Source organism: Pan troglodytes, chromosome 2, assembly GCF_028858775.2.
Source record: "Pan troglodytes isolate AG18354 chromosome 2, NHGRI_mPanTro3-v2.0_pri, whole genome shotgun sequence".
NCBI classification, from domain to species: Eukaryota; Metazoa; Chordata; class Mammalia; order Primates; family Hominidae; genus Pan; species Pan troglodytes.
In genome coordinates, this window is record NC_086015.1 from 192,112,949 (window position 1) to 192,122,230 (window position 9,282).

Genomic DNA, 9,282 nt, shown 5'->3' on the forward strand with positions numbered 1-9,282 from the left:
TGTACCTGGTATGTAGGCACTAGAAGTAGTAGCAGGCACTGGATGTAGAGGTGAGCCAAGTGTCCCCATGCACCTCCCAGAAATCCAGTCTCCGTCACTTCAAGGCTTGGCATAGTACTGATGGAATAGGAGGAACCTAGGAAAAATGTGGACCTGCGTGTTCAGGAGCGTATGCTTGTGTGATAACAAGATGAAGTGGATTCATATTGGAACACTTATTACAAATGCTCCAAAACAGTCCCTACTCCTTTTCTGCAGGTCCTTCTGAAGACGAAGAAACCTCTCACTGAGCAGCCTGCAGAGGCTGCAGGAGCACACACACAGTACTCCATTCCATTCCCTTGGATCCTTGGGCACAAACCATCCCCCTGGGATAGCAGACTTTCTTCCAGTTTCAAGTCGTTTGACCATGTTCTAGTCTGAGCTAATTTTGTAAGTCAAATTGCTTAAGAATGAATATGAAATCTTTGACTGAAGCCCAAATATATAAATACCCATCACATTTCCTTCCTCCCCAATTTTGCAATCATCCAAAAAAGCTGTTCATGTTGTCCAGCATAATTAGTTATTTATACACCCTCATGTGGTCCATTGTTCAGAATTAAATTGTCTGGTATACAGAATTTCTCTTGCAAGGCTTGTTTTGCCATTTTACTGCTGTTTGGAAGCTGTTTGTAAATATGTCCTTGTAGAACCTTTTGGGATATGTCTGAGCATATCCAGGATTTGGGGGGCGATATAAGCCAATCCATATAAGCAAATATGCCCTGTGCAGGTCTCAGACCACCCCCTGCCTTCTAACACAAAGACTACCAAGAATTATTCATCCTTTCCTTGAAGACCCAGGGGAGTTAGAAGGAACACAAAAATAGACACAGAAAAGTAAAAGTGGAAATCATCTTGGAGATCAAGACACTAGATTCTAGTGACTCCATTTTGCACAAGGGGAAGCGGGTCCCCAGAAAGGGGAAATGAAAGGGACTGGTCCACAGCCTCTCGTGGGTTAGTGGCAGGGCCATGCCCAAATCATTGTCAGCTGAGTCCATGATGTTCCTACTAAACCATGAAGTAGACTGGTACAAGACTTCTCCCAGGCATTTTCTGGGCTTGTTATTTGCTCCTGAATACATGGTCCCAGGCTGCTACGTTCTCAGCTCTGGTACCTATATATATATTTTTTATTTTTATTTATTTATTTTTTTGAGATGTAGATTCACTCTGTTGCCTAGGTTGGAGAGTAGTGGCACAATCTCGGCACACTGCAATTTCTGCCTCCCAGGTTCAAGCAGTTCTCCTGCCTCAGCCTCCTGAGAAGCTGGGATTACAGGTACCCACCACCACACCCAGCTATTTTTTTTGTATTTTTAGTAGAGACAGGGTTTCACCATGTTGGCCAGGCTGGTCTCGAACTCCTGACCTCAGGTGATTCACCCACCTCGGCCTCCCAAAGTGCTGGGATTACAGGCATGAACCACCGTGCCTGAACTTATTTTATAGCTCTTTGGTCTCCTCCCAGATGGCTTGGCAAACAGCGATTACTGATGAGTGTTACCCATCATGCAACAATTCTGCTCTCTTTTCTGTCACACGGTGGTCAGAGACTCCAGATAGTCCTCCAATTTAATGTAAAATGAGACTTGTTTTTGATTGAGGGTCTGAAGGACTCTGCTTCATGGGCGACATCCATAAATTTTATGTTCCAGCATATGGTTTATCTTGGTGAATGTTCCATGTGCCCTGGAAAGGAATGAGTATTCTGTTGTTATTGGGCAGAGTGTTCTACAAAGGTCAATTAGATTCAGTGGTTGTTTAGTTACATATCCTTGCTGGGTTTCCATCAACAAATTTTAATTTATAGACTTTGTAACATTAGCTTTGATTGTTCAAAAGCATTTTTAGGGTTTCTTTTTATATAAAAGTACAAGATCCTGAATCTTATTTTAAAGTGGGACTTTCTGGGTAACCAGGTTAGAGGGCAGCAGTGCGGATTTTTTGAATGATTGGGCAGATGGTGTGATTTGAAGAATCCAGAAATTCTTCTCTTAATACACATATATGGGCTGTCAGTATGCTAACTTACTACAAAGATCCTACATAAATTCCCCTTGGAATACGGCCTGTTGTTGTATCTAGGAAATATCAGGTCAGCTAGCCAACATCAGAACATTTAAAACTCATTATCTTTCTGTGTTATTATTCATAAAGTCCCTAGATTTTCGACAATGAGGCCACATATTAGTGTTAATGAAATTTATTAGATTTTAAATATATTTATGACTTTATATTTTTATTTTAAATTATTAAATATGTAACCATACAGAAAAGATATAACAGATGCCATGTACTCACCACCAGAATTCACAGATGCTAACATTTTGCCATATTGACTTCAGATCTCTTTTTTTCTTAAAAGAAATTAAACGTAACACACAAAGTAAAAGATTCCACCTTCCATTTCCTTTTTCCTCCCTCCTTCTTTCACTCTCAACCTCAACAGAGGAGTCTACTCTCCTGAATTTAGTGGATATCACTCCATGAATGTTTTTATACTTTCACTCCAAACAAATGTATCCACAGCAATTTATGACTGAGACTATTTCATGATATTTATTATTTTTTATAGTCAGACGAAGGAAGACTCATCTGTCATCTTTAGAGGTCCCAGATCCCTTATAATCTCAATTCCTTCCAAATGGATTTTGCTTTAATCCTGGTTTTTATGTTCTTTCTCTGGTGATCTACTTACCCAGTTTTATTTCCTCCTAGCTAACGTCTTGTCTTTATTTTGCCAGAAATGGTAGCTTGAACCCTCCTCCTATGAATCGGCCTTTCAGAGGCTGTGGCCTGCTCACCTTAGGCATTACTCACCCCAAATCCCTGTAATCGGCCCCTAGTTAGTTCAACCCACCTGGCTCCTGCACCTGGATCTGTGAGTGGCCATAGCTGCTCTTGTCAGACCTGACCTGTCTGCCTCAGCATTCCAGCACCAACAAGGAGGTTCAGTGCCCATCCTGCCCTACCTGTCTGTTTAGATCTTCCATGTTTGGAACGTAACCCCGAGAGAGGACACATCCGGGGAAAGCTGAGACAGTGCTGGTGGAGATTGATGAGTGTGAGGATGGTGATTGATAATAGGCAACATTCTGGAGTAATATAATCAAAATGGTAAGATCTAAGGTGTAACACACTCAATACATTCAAAAGGTTTCCTTCAACATAATAGTAGCTGATTTTTATGGAGCACCTACTGTATATCAAGTGCTGTGCTAGGCACTTTATATCTTATTCCTTCTTAAAAATAACTACTTCACAGATGAGAAAGCTGAGGCATACAGAAGAAATGTGCTACTATGAAAATATTATGGGATTTAGAATAAGGCAGACTTGGGTTCAAACTGGCTCTACTACTTGCAACTTACACAGCCTTGGGCCAGTTTCTTAGCTGTCCTAAGCCTGGCACAAAATAAATGCTCAGTAATGATGACTATTGTTATTGCAGAAGATCTGGGTTCTTGCCCCAGGTTACACAGCTAATGTACAGTAGAACTGGGATTTAAATCCAGATCTGCTTCTCTAAAACTACCCTCTTTTCAGAGAAATATGAGTTCTCTCTTAAAGAAGTTGTCATCATGTATGGAAAGAGCACTAACATTAAAATGAGAAGCCTTCATCCCTTTCTGCCATTCTCCATCACTTATGTGATGGGCAGCCATCAACAAGTCATTTCCTCTCTCTTTTTCCTCAGTTTTCTCTTTTATAACATGAAGGAGTGGAATTAGGTAACCTCTAGGTTCTGTTTGTTCCAGCCCTGGAATCCTGTCCCCTTGTTCAAAAAACATAGCACTAAATTGCCTTTCCAAGTGGAGTGACAAAAGGCAACGACATTCATATTTTAAAGAAGGCCAGGATAGGACAGTTGGCACAGCTTCTATCAGCAGTTTGTCCCAAACCCTTAACAACGGAAACCAATTGGATTTCTTTTCTGTTTCCCAACTTGAGCTGGGAAGGGATCCAGGCCATAGAAGGCTTTAGAAGACAACAAAATCAGTTGCCTAAACTCATAGCTCTCTCGGGCAAGTTTCTTTTCTTCTCTCTCTCTTTTCCCTTCATCCTTCTTTTGTTTGTTTTTTTTTTTTTTAGAGAGGGAAGACTAAAACCAGAAGATGGATAATTAAAATAACTAAGAGATAGAGAGTTACAGGAAGGGTTTTATTTCAGTTCAAGGTTTCATTTTTTTTGTTTCTTTTCTCCCCAGTTCTTTCTGATTTCATTGTCTAAAACTACAGCACGTATATTTGAGGGATCATGAAAGAAGTCCTGCACTCCTGCTCAGTGAATTTTAAACTCTTCTACACCACCCTGGGCTACCTGTTTACTGAAGTTAAAGGTAGGAACAACCTTCTTGGAGAAACCTTTGTCCACGTTTGGATCACTGTGGTGGTCCTCTTGGCCTTGGGGTCAAAGAAGCATTCACTTGCTCATCAAGTCTTTATCGAGCGCCTACTATGGATGTCACTGTGGTAAGCCCTGGGACAAGTAAGAAAGGAAAGCCTCCTGTTCCCATCTCTCATGGAGATTATAGGCCAACGTAAAAGATGAAACACAAGTAAATATACAAATACAACATCTAGGAGGTGCTACAAAGGAGCTATGAAGCTACCCTAGCTTCTGCTGCCTCATATCTGGCCCCAGAGCAAAATTTCTCCACTCATTATCATCCTGAGACTGTAGCACACCTGCCCTCCATGTCATCAGAGAGACTCACCTGGCCCTGCTGAGCTTGCCCTGGCTCCCTGGGACACCTGGTCTCCTTGCTTAGCTCCCAGTGTGCTCTCTCATTCTGCCCCTGCTCATTCTCTGCCGGCACTATGTTCTCTGAATGCTGGCAAGCTTGCTGTTCTCTAAATCCTCCCTTTCTTTTCCTGCTTTTGGGTCTTTGCTCTTGCTGATCCCTTTATCAGGAACTTCCCTCACCTCTGCCTCCACTTGTCCAAATGCTACCAATTCTTCCAGGGTCTGTTCATGCTCCTTTACCCTCACTGCAGCCATCCTGAACCCTTCTCCCCACCTTGGGGAGTATCTGCTTGTTCTTCCCTGGTGTTCATGGCATTTGGTTTATTGTGCTAATCAGAGCGCTCATCATCCACTGACTGGTATTACATAGTTACTTGTGTATCTGTCCTAGGCCCTTACCTACTTATCTCCAACCTAAAGGCATGTCTATTATTTCTGCATCTCAAATAGAAGCAGACACAGTTAATGCAAAACCATATTATTGAATAAGTGCTCAGTAATGATGACTATTGTTATGCACTTGAGACTGGAGACCTAGGACAGAGACAGGAGCATATCTGGATTTAAATCCCAGTTCTACTGTATGTTAGCTGTGTAACCCTGTGCAACTTTATTTATTAATAATAAAGTATGTGAACAATCTTATATCACTGTACAAAGAGTGCTCATATATGTTATCCAGCTTAATTCCTAGAACAACCCTGTGTGAGAAGAACTACTGAGTGCTGACACTAGTCATAGTGCTAGACTCATAGCTGAATTCAGATTCCAAATTAAGTAGCCTGATTGTAGATACAACCATTCACATGCGAACGTTTTGCTTTTTTCCTGGCTCAGCACTGCCAGTACTGCTTCTTTGAGGTACAATTATGCCCATTTTACAGATGAGAAAACTGAGACCTAGAAAGCTTAAGTAATTTGTCAGTATTGTAAAACTACCTATCTTTGTTATCAGAGAAACATGACTGTGACCAACCTAGGTATATACAATTTTCCACAGCCATGTGAAAGTTTTATGACTCTTTAACATTTCTGGTTGTCTGCTATGCTCGGTGCATTGGGCGGGCTGGACCTTGTATATGTTGGGAAGAAGGAGGACTTACAAAGACTAAGATACAGTCTTTGCTTCCAAGAGGTAAATAAAAAACAACTAAAATATTCTGTCATCCACACCTATTCCCTCTCCCTTCTTTTTTCAGCATGTTACTGGATGCTGCCTCTTTATCCATCTGCCCTGGTGGAGATCTTGAGGTTACAGGAATAGCCAAGAGAGACACAGGCAGAGTTAAGTCCAAAGCAGTCAGCAAAGGTGGGGAGACATAGATGGGTCCAGGTGGTAAGTAGGATTGGCCTTGTTATTGGAAGCTGAATGTAGATACTGGACTTGGAGATTTCGGTTTCTAGAGAAGACAGCAGCTCTCCATGCCCAGTTTAATACTGTGGATTAGCGTGGGAGTGGCCCAGACCCACAGGCAGAAAAGGCCAATGGTCAGAGTGGAGATCCTCAGGACACTCCAGGTGTCTGAGGGAACGTAGGGTTATCCCTCTTTATTGCTAAGTGGATTGCTGCTCCCCCTTGCAGGCCAAAGCATGAATACTGGACATAGCCCACATCGAGGGTAGAGAACTTGGTTTTGGCTCTCAAGTCGACCACTCATCAGCAGATGACTGTGAGCAAGTCACTTCCTCCCTCCAAGACTCCATTTCTACAGGGATTCCATAAAATGGGCATAAGAATTTTCACTGTGCTCGTATGGACTGGATTAGGCCATCATGTGCATTAACACGCTTGGCTGTGAGCACTAGGTGCAGCCAAGATGCTGATGGGAAGGAAAAGTCTAGGTTTTGCCCCCTGCGTCGTTCCTCGTGACAGGATTATGCTGAGGGAGGGCACATTAGACTGACTCACACATACTGAAATGGTCATAGTTATTGAGGTTACCCAGTTTCCAGGCCTGAACTAGTAAACCCAGCAATGAGAATCAGCCAGCATTAGCAAGTTTTCCGTGTGGGAGTGGGGTGGGGGTGGGGACTGGAGGGAGCAGGCGCTGAACCAGGAAAGGAGGCGGATGCTCATTATTGGCTAAAGATCCATGCCTGGAAATTAACGGCGTTAAAGTGAGACTTGCTTCAGGTTCCAACCCGGTAAGGCAAATGGAGAGGCTGTCAGGAGACCAGAAGTTTACCTCAGCTATGCACCGACGCACCACGTGCCCTGGTGCACATCCACCGCCTCTTCCTGCCTCAGTTTCTCCTTTTGTAAAACAACAGCTTGTAAAGGCCTGGGGATCTTCTCATCCACGGGAGTTTTCTAAGGATGCAGGCGAAAGAGGTAGGAAAAGTACTCTGTCTCTGTCCTGGGTGTTCGGGATCAAGGCCTTTTGAACCAATTCCGGAATCCGCCACCGGGCGGTGGTAGGAGAGAGCCAGAGGATTCGTCAGTAAGTGTGCGTGCGTGACAGAGGGCTTTTAAATAGATCGCTTTGTATCTAGCACGGTAGCACCTGCTTCTAAGCTTCCAACGGCAGCTCGAGCAACGCGATCATTCAAAAGCGGCCGCTTTCCATTCACGTCTATAATTAGCGCGCAGGCTGCAGCTCAGGCTGGAGCTGCAAAGCGGGACGGCGGCCTTGGGGGCGGGGCCACCACCTCCTAGCCCCGCCCCCTTCGAATTCCACCTTCCCAGCCCTTCCCAGCCCTTCCCAGCCAGGAGCCTCCTGCAGCCTCCTCCCCGCCCCCACTGTCTGTCCTCGCCCTGGTCCTGGGCTTCGCTCTCAGCGCTCCAGGATTCCTGGACGACAGGGCCCAATCGTACCTTCACTCTGGGATCACTCTTGTGCAGTGAATAAGCACCTTGAAAGATGCATTCCAGGAGGGCAGCTATATTTAGAGTGGCATCCTCCTCTCCTCCCCGCACGCTCCTGCGTCCCGCCCTCTCCCCTCCCCGCCCCGCTCCCCGATGCCCCTCCCAGCCACCTCTCCCTCTTTGTCGCATTACATAGTAATCTGAGATGCACTGGATGTGCTCCAGGGAACAGAATGTACTTGGCAGAGACGCGGGGCTTGATGTCTGCAAAATGTCGGAAACGCAGCCAAGAGCTGCTAACTGGGTCATTAACCTCCAAAAGCAAAGCGAGGACTGTAAGGCCCGCTCTGCCTCCCTTCATCTCGCCAATAAAAGTGCCTCAGTGTGAGGGGGAAGAAAAAGCCCAAGGTTGACTGCTTTGATTTCTAGGCACCAAAGGCAGGCCCGTCCTCTCGTCCTGGCCCGGGCCCCAGCCCCTCCGGGCCAGCCCCTGCGCCACATCAGAGTTTACAAGTGGCCTTTGAAAGGCTCAGCAACCCCGCAGGGCCATGCTTGCGCCTCAGTAAAGAAGTTACCCAGCAGCCGTTCCCTACCGCACAGCCTTGGACACATTTTCTTGGGTCCAGGAAGAGTTAAGGGAGTGGGGGTGAGTAGGGGTGAAAGGAGAAGGTTCCAGGTCCTTCACCTACAGTGAAGGGCTCTGCTGTCTCTCCCCTCCTCTGCTTCTCTCCCTCTTTTTCCTCCCCCTCCTCTTTCTTCTTTCTTGTCTTCTTCCTTTCCCTCTTCCACTTCTTTCTGAGAGCAGGCTTTGAGGTAGGTTCATGAATACATGGCTTGGGTCCAGGAGATTTGCATTCAAGCCGCTGGCAGCTCTGTTACTTGCTATGTGACCTTGGGTGAGTCACTCATTTCTCCGCTTTTAAATTCCCTTCTTCTTCATTGTTCACCACAATAACACCTTCCTGACATACATCACAAAACAGTGAGGCCAAACGAGAAAGTCTTTCCCTGACCGCCTTGTCTTTCACCCCTCTGAAAGCCCTGAGGTCCAAAGTGCCTCTGGCCTTGTGTGTACTCCTGGAAAATAGGAATATAAGTGGTCTCACCAGAAAGATTCAAACGTTTGAATGTTTTCAAGGGGATAGCCCCTAAAATCCACCCTCTTCAAGTTTTCTAGCCCTGTGAGGTTGCCAAACAGACACTTCCCCCTAATGTTCCAACCCACTTCTCCAGTGGCTAGAGAGAGAAAGTGACCGGTACAGAAACCAGAAGAGGTTGTGCAGTTCCTCAAATGAGACTCCCTTCCTTGTTGGAGGGAAGACAGTCAGCCTGGTAAGACTAGCAGCAGCCCACGAGATGTGGGTCTGAGCAGTCTCAACAAAAGTCCAGGATGAGGAGAATGGAGATTTGTGCAGCCATGCTGATAAGAGGAGGAAAGCTAGCTCCTGGTGCTGTCTAGGAAATTAGAACCAAGCCCAGCCTGGCATCAGCACCGTTCCTGCCTCATCTCTCGTTGGTCTTACCACTCCTTCCATGGCAGCCACATCAGATGGGCTCTGGCTGGTCGCGGTGCTCCATGGACGCCTCCTGCTTTCCTGCCACTTGGGCCTTGGCTGAGATGTCTTAAAAAATTTTTTAAAACTCATCAGAATTTGATGGCCTCTATTTGGCCTATCTTTGCC

General features: G+C 45.4%; 1 long non-coding RNA gene across 1 annotated transcript; it reads right to left on the reverse strand.

The window, feature by feature from the left end:
• Positions 1-883: 883 nt before the first annotated feature.
• LOC129143564 (uncharacterized) lies at positions 884-7,060 on the reverse strand. The gene is made up of 2 exons (XR_008547188.2): positions 6,981-7,060; positions 884-1,737 (listed from the first exon to the last, which is right to left on the reverse strand). It is a non-coding gene; the product is annotated as an uncharacterized LOC129143564 (long non-coding RNA).
• Positions 7,061-9,282: the final 2,222 nt, after the last annotated feature.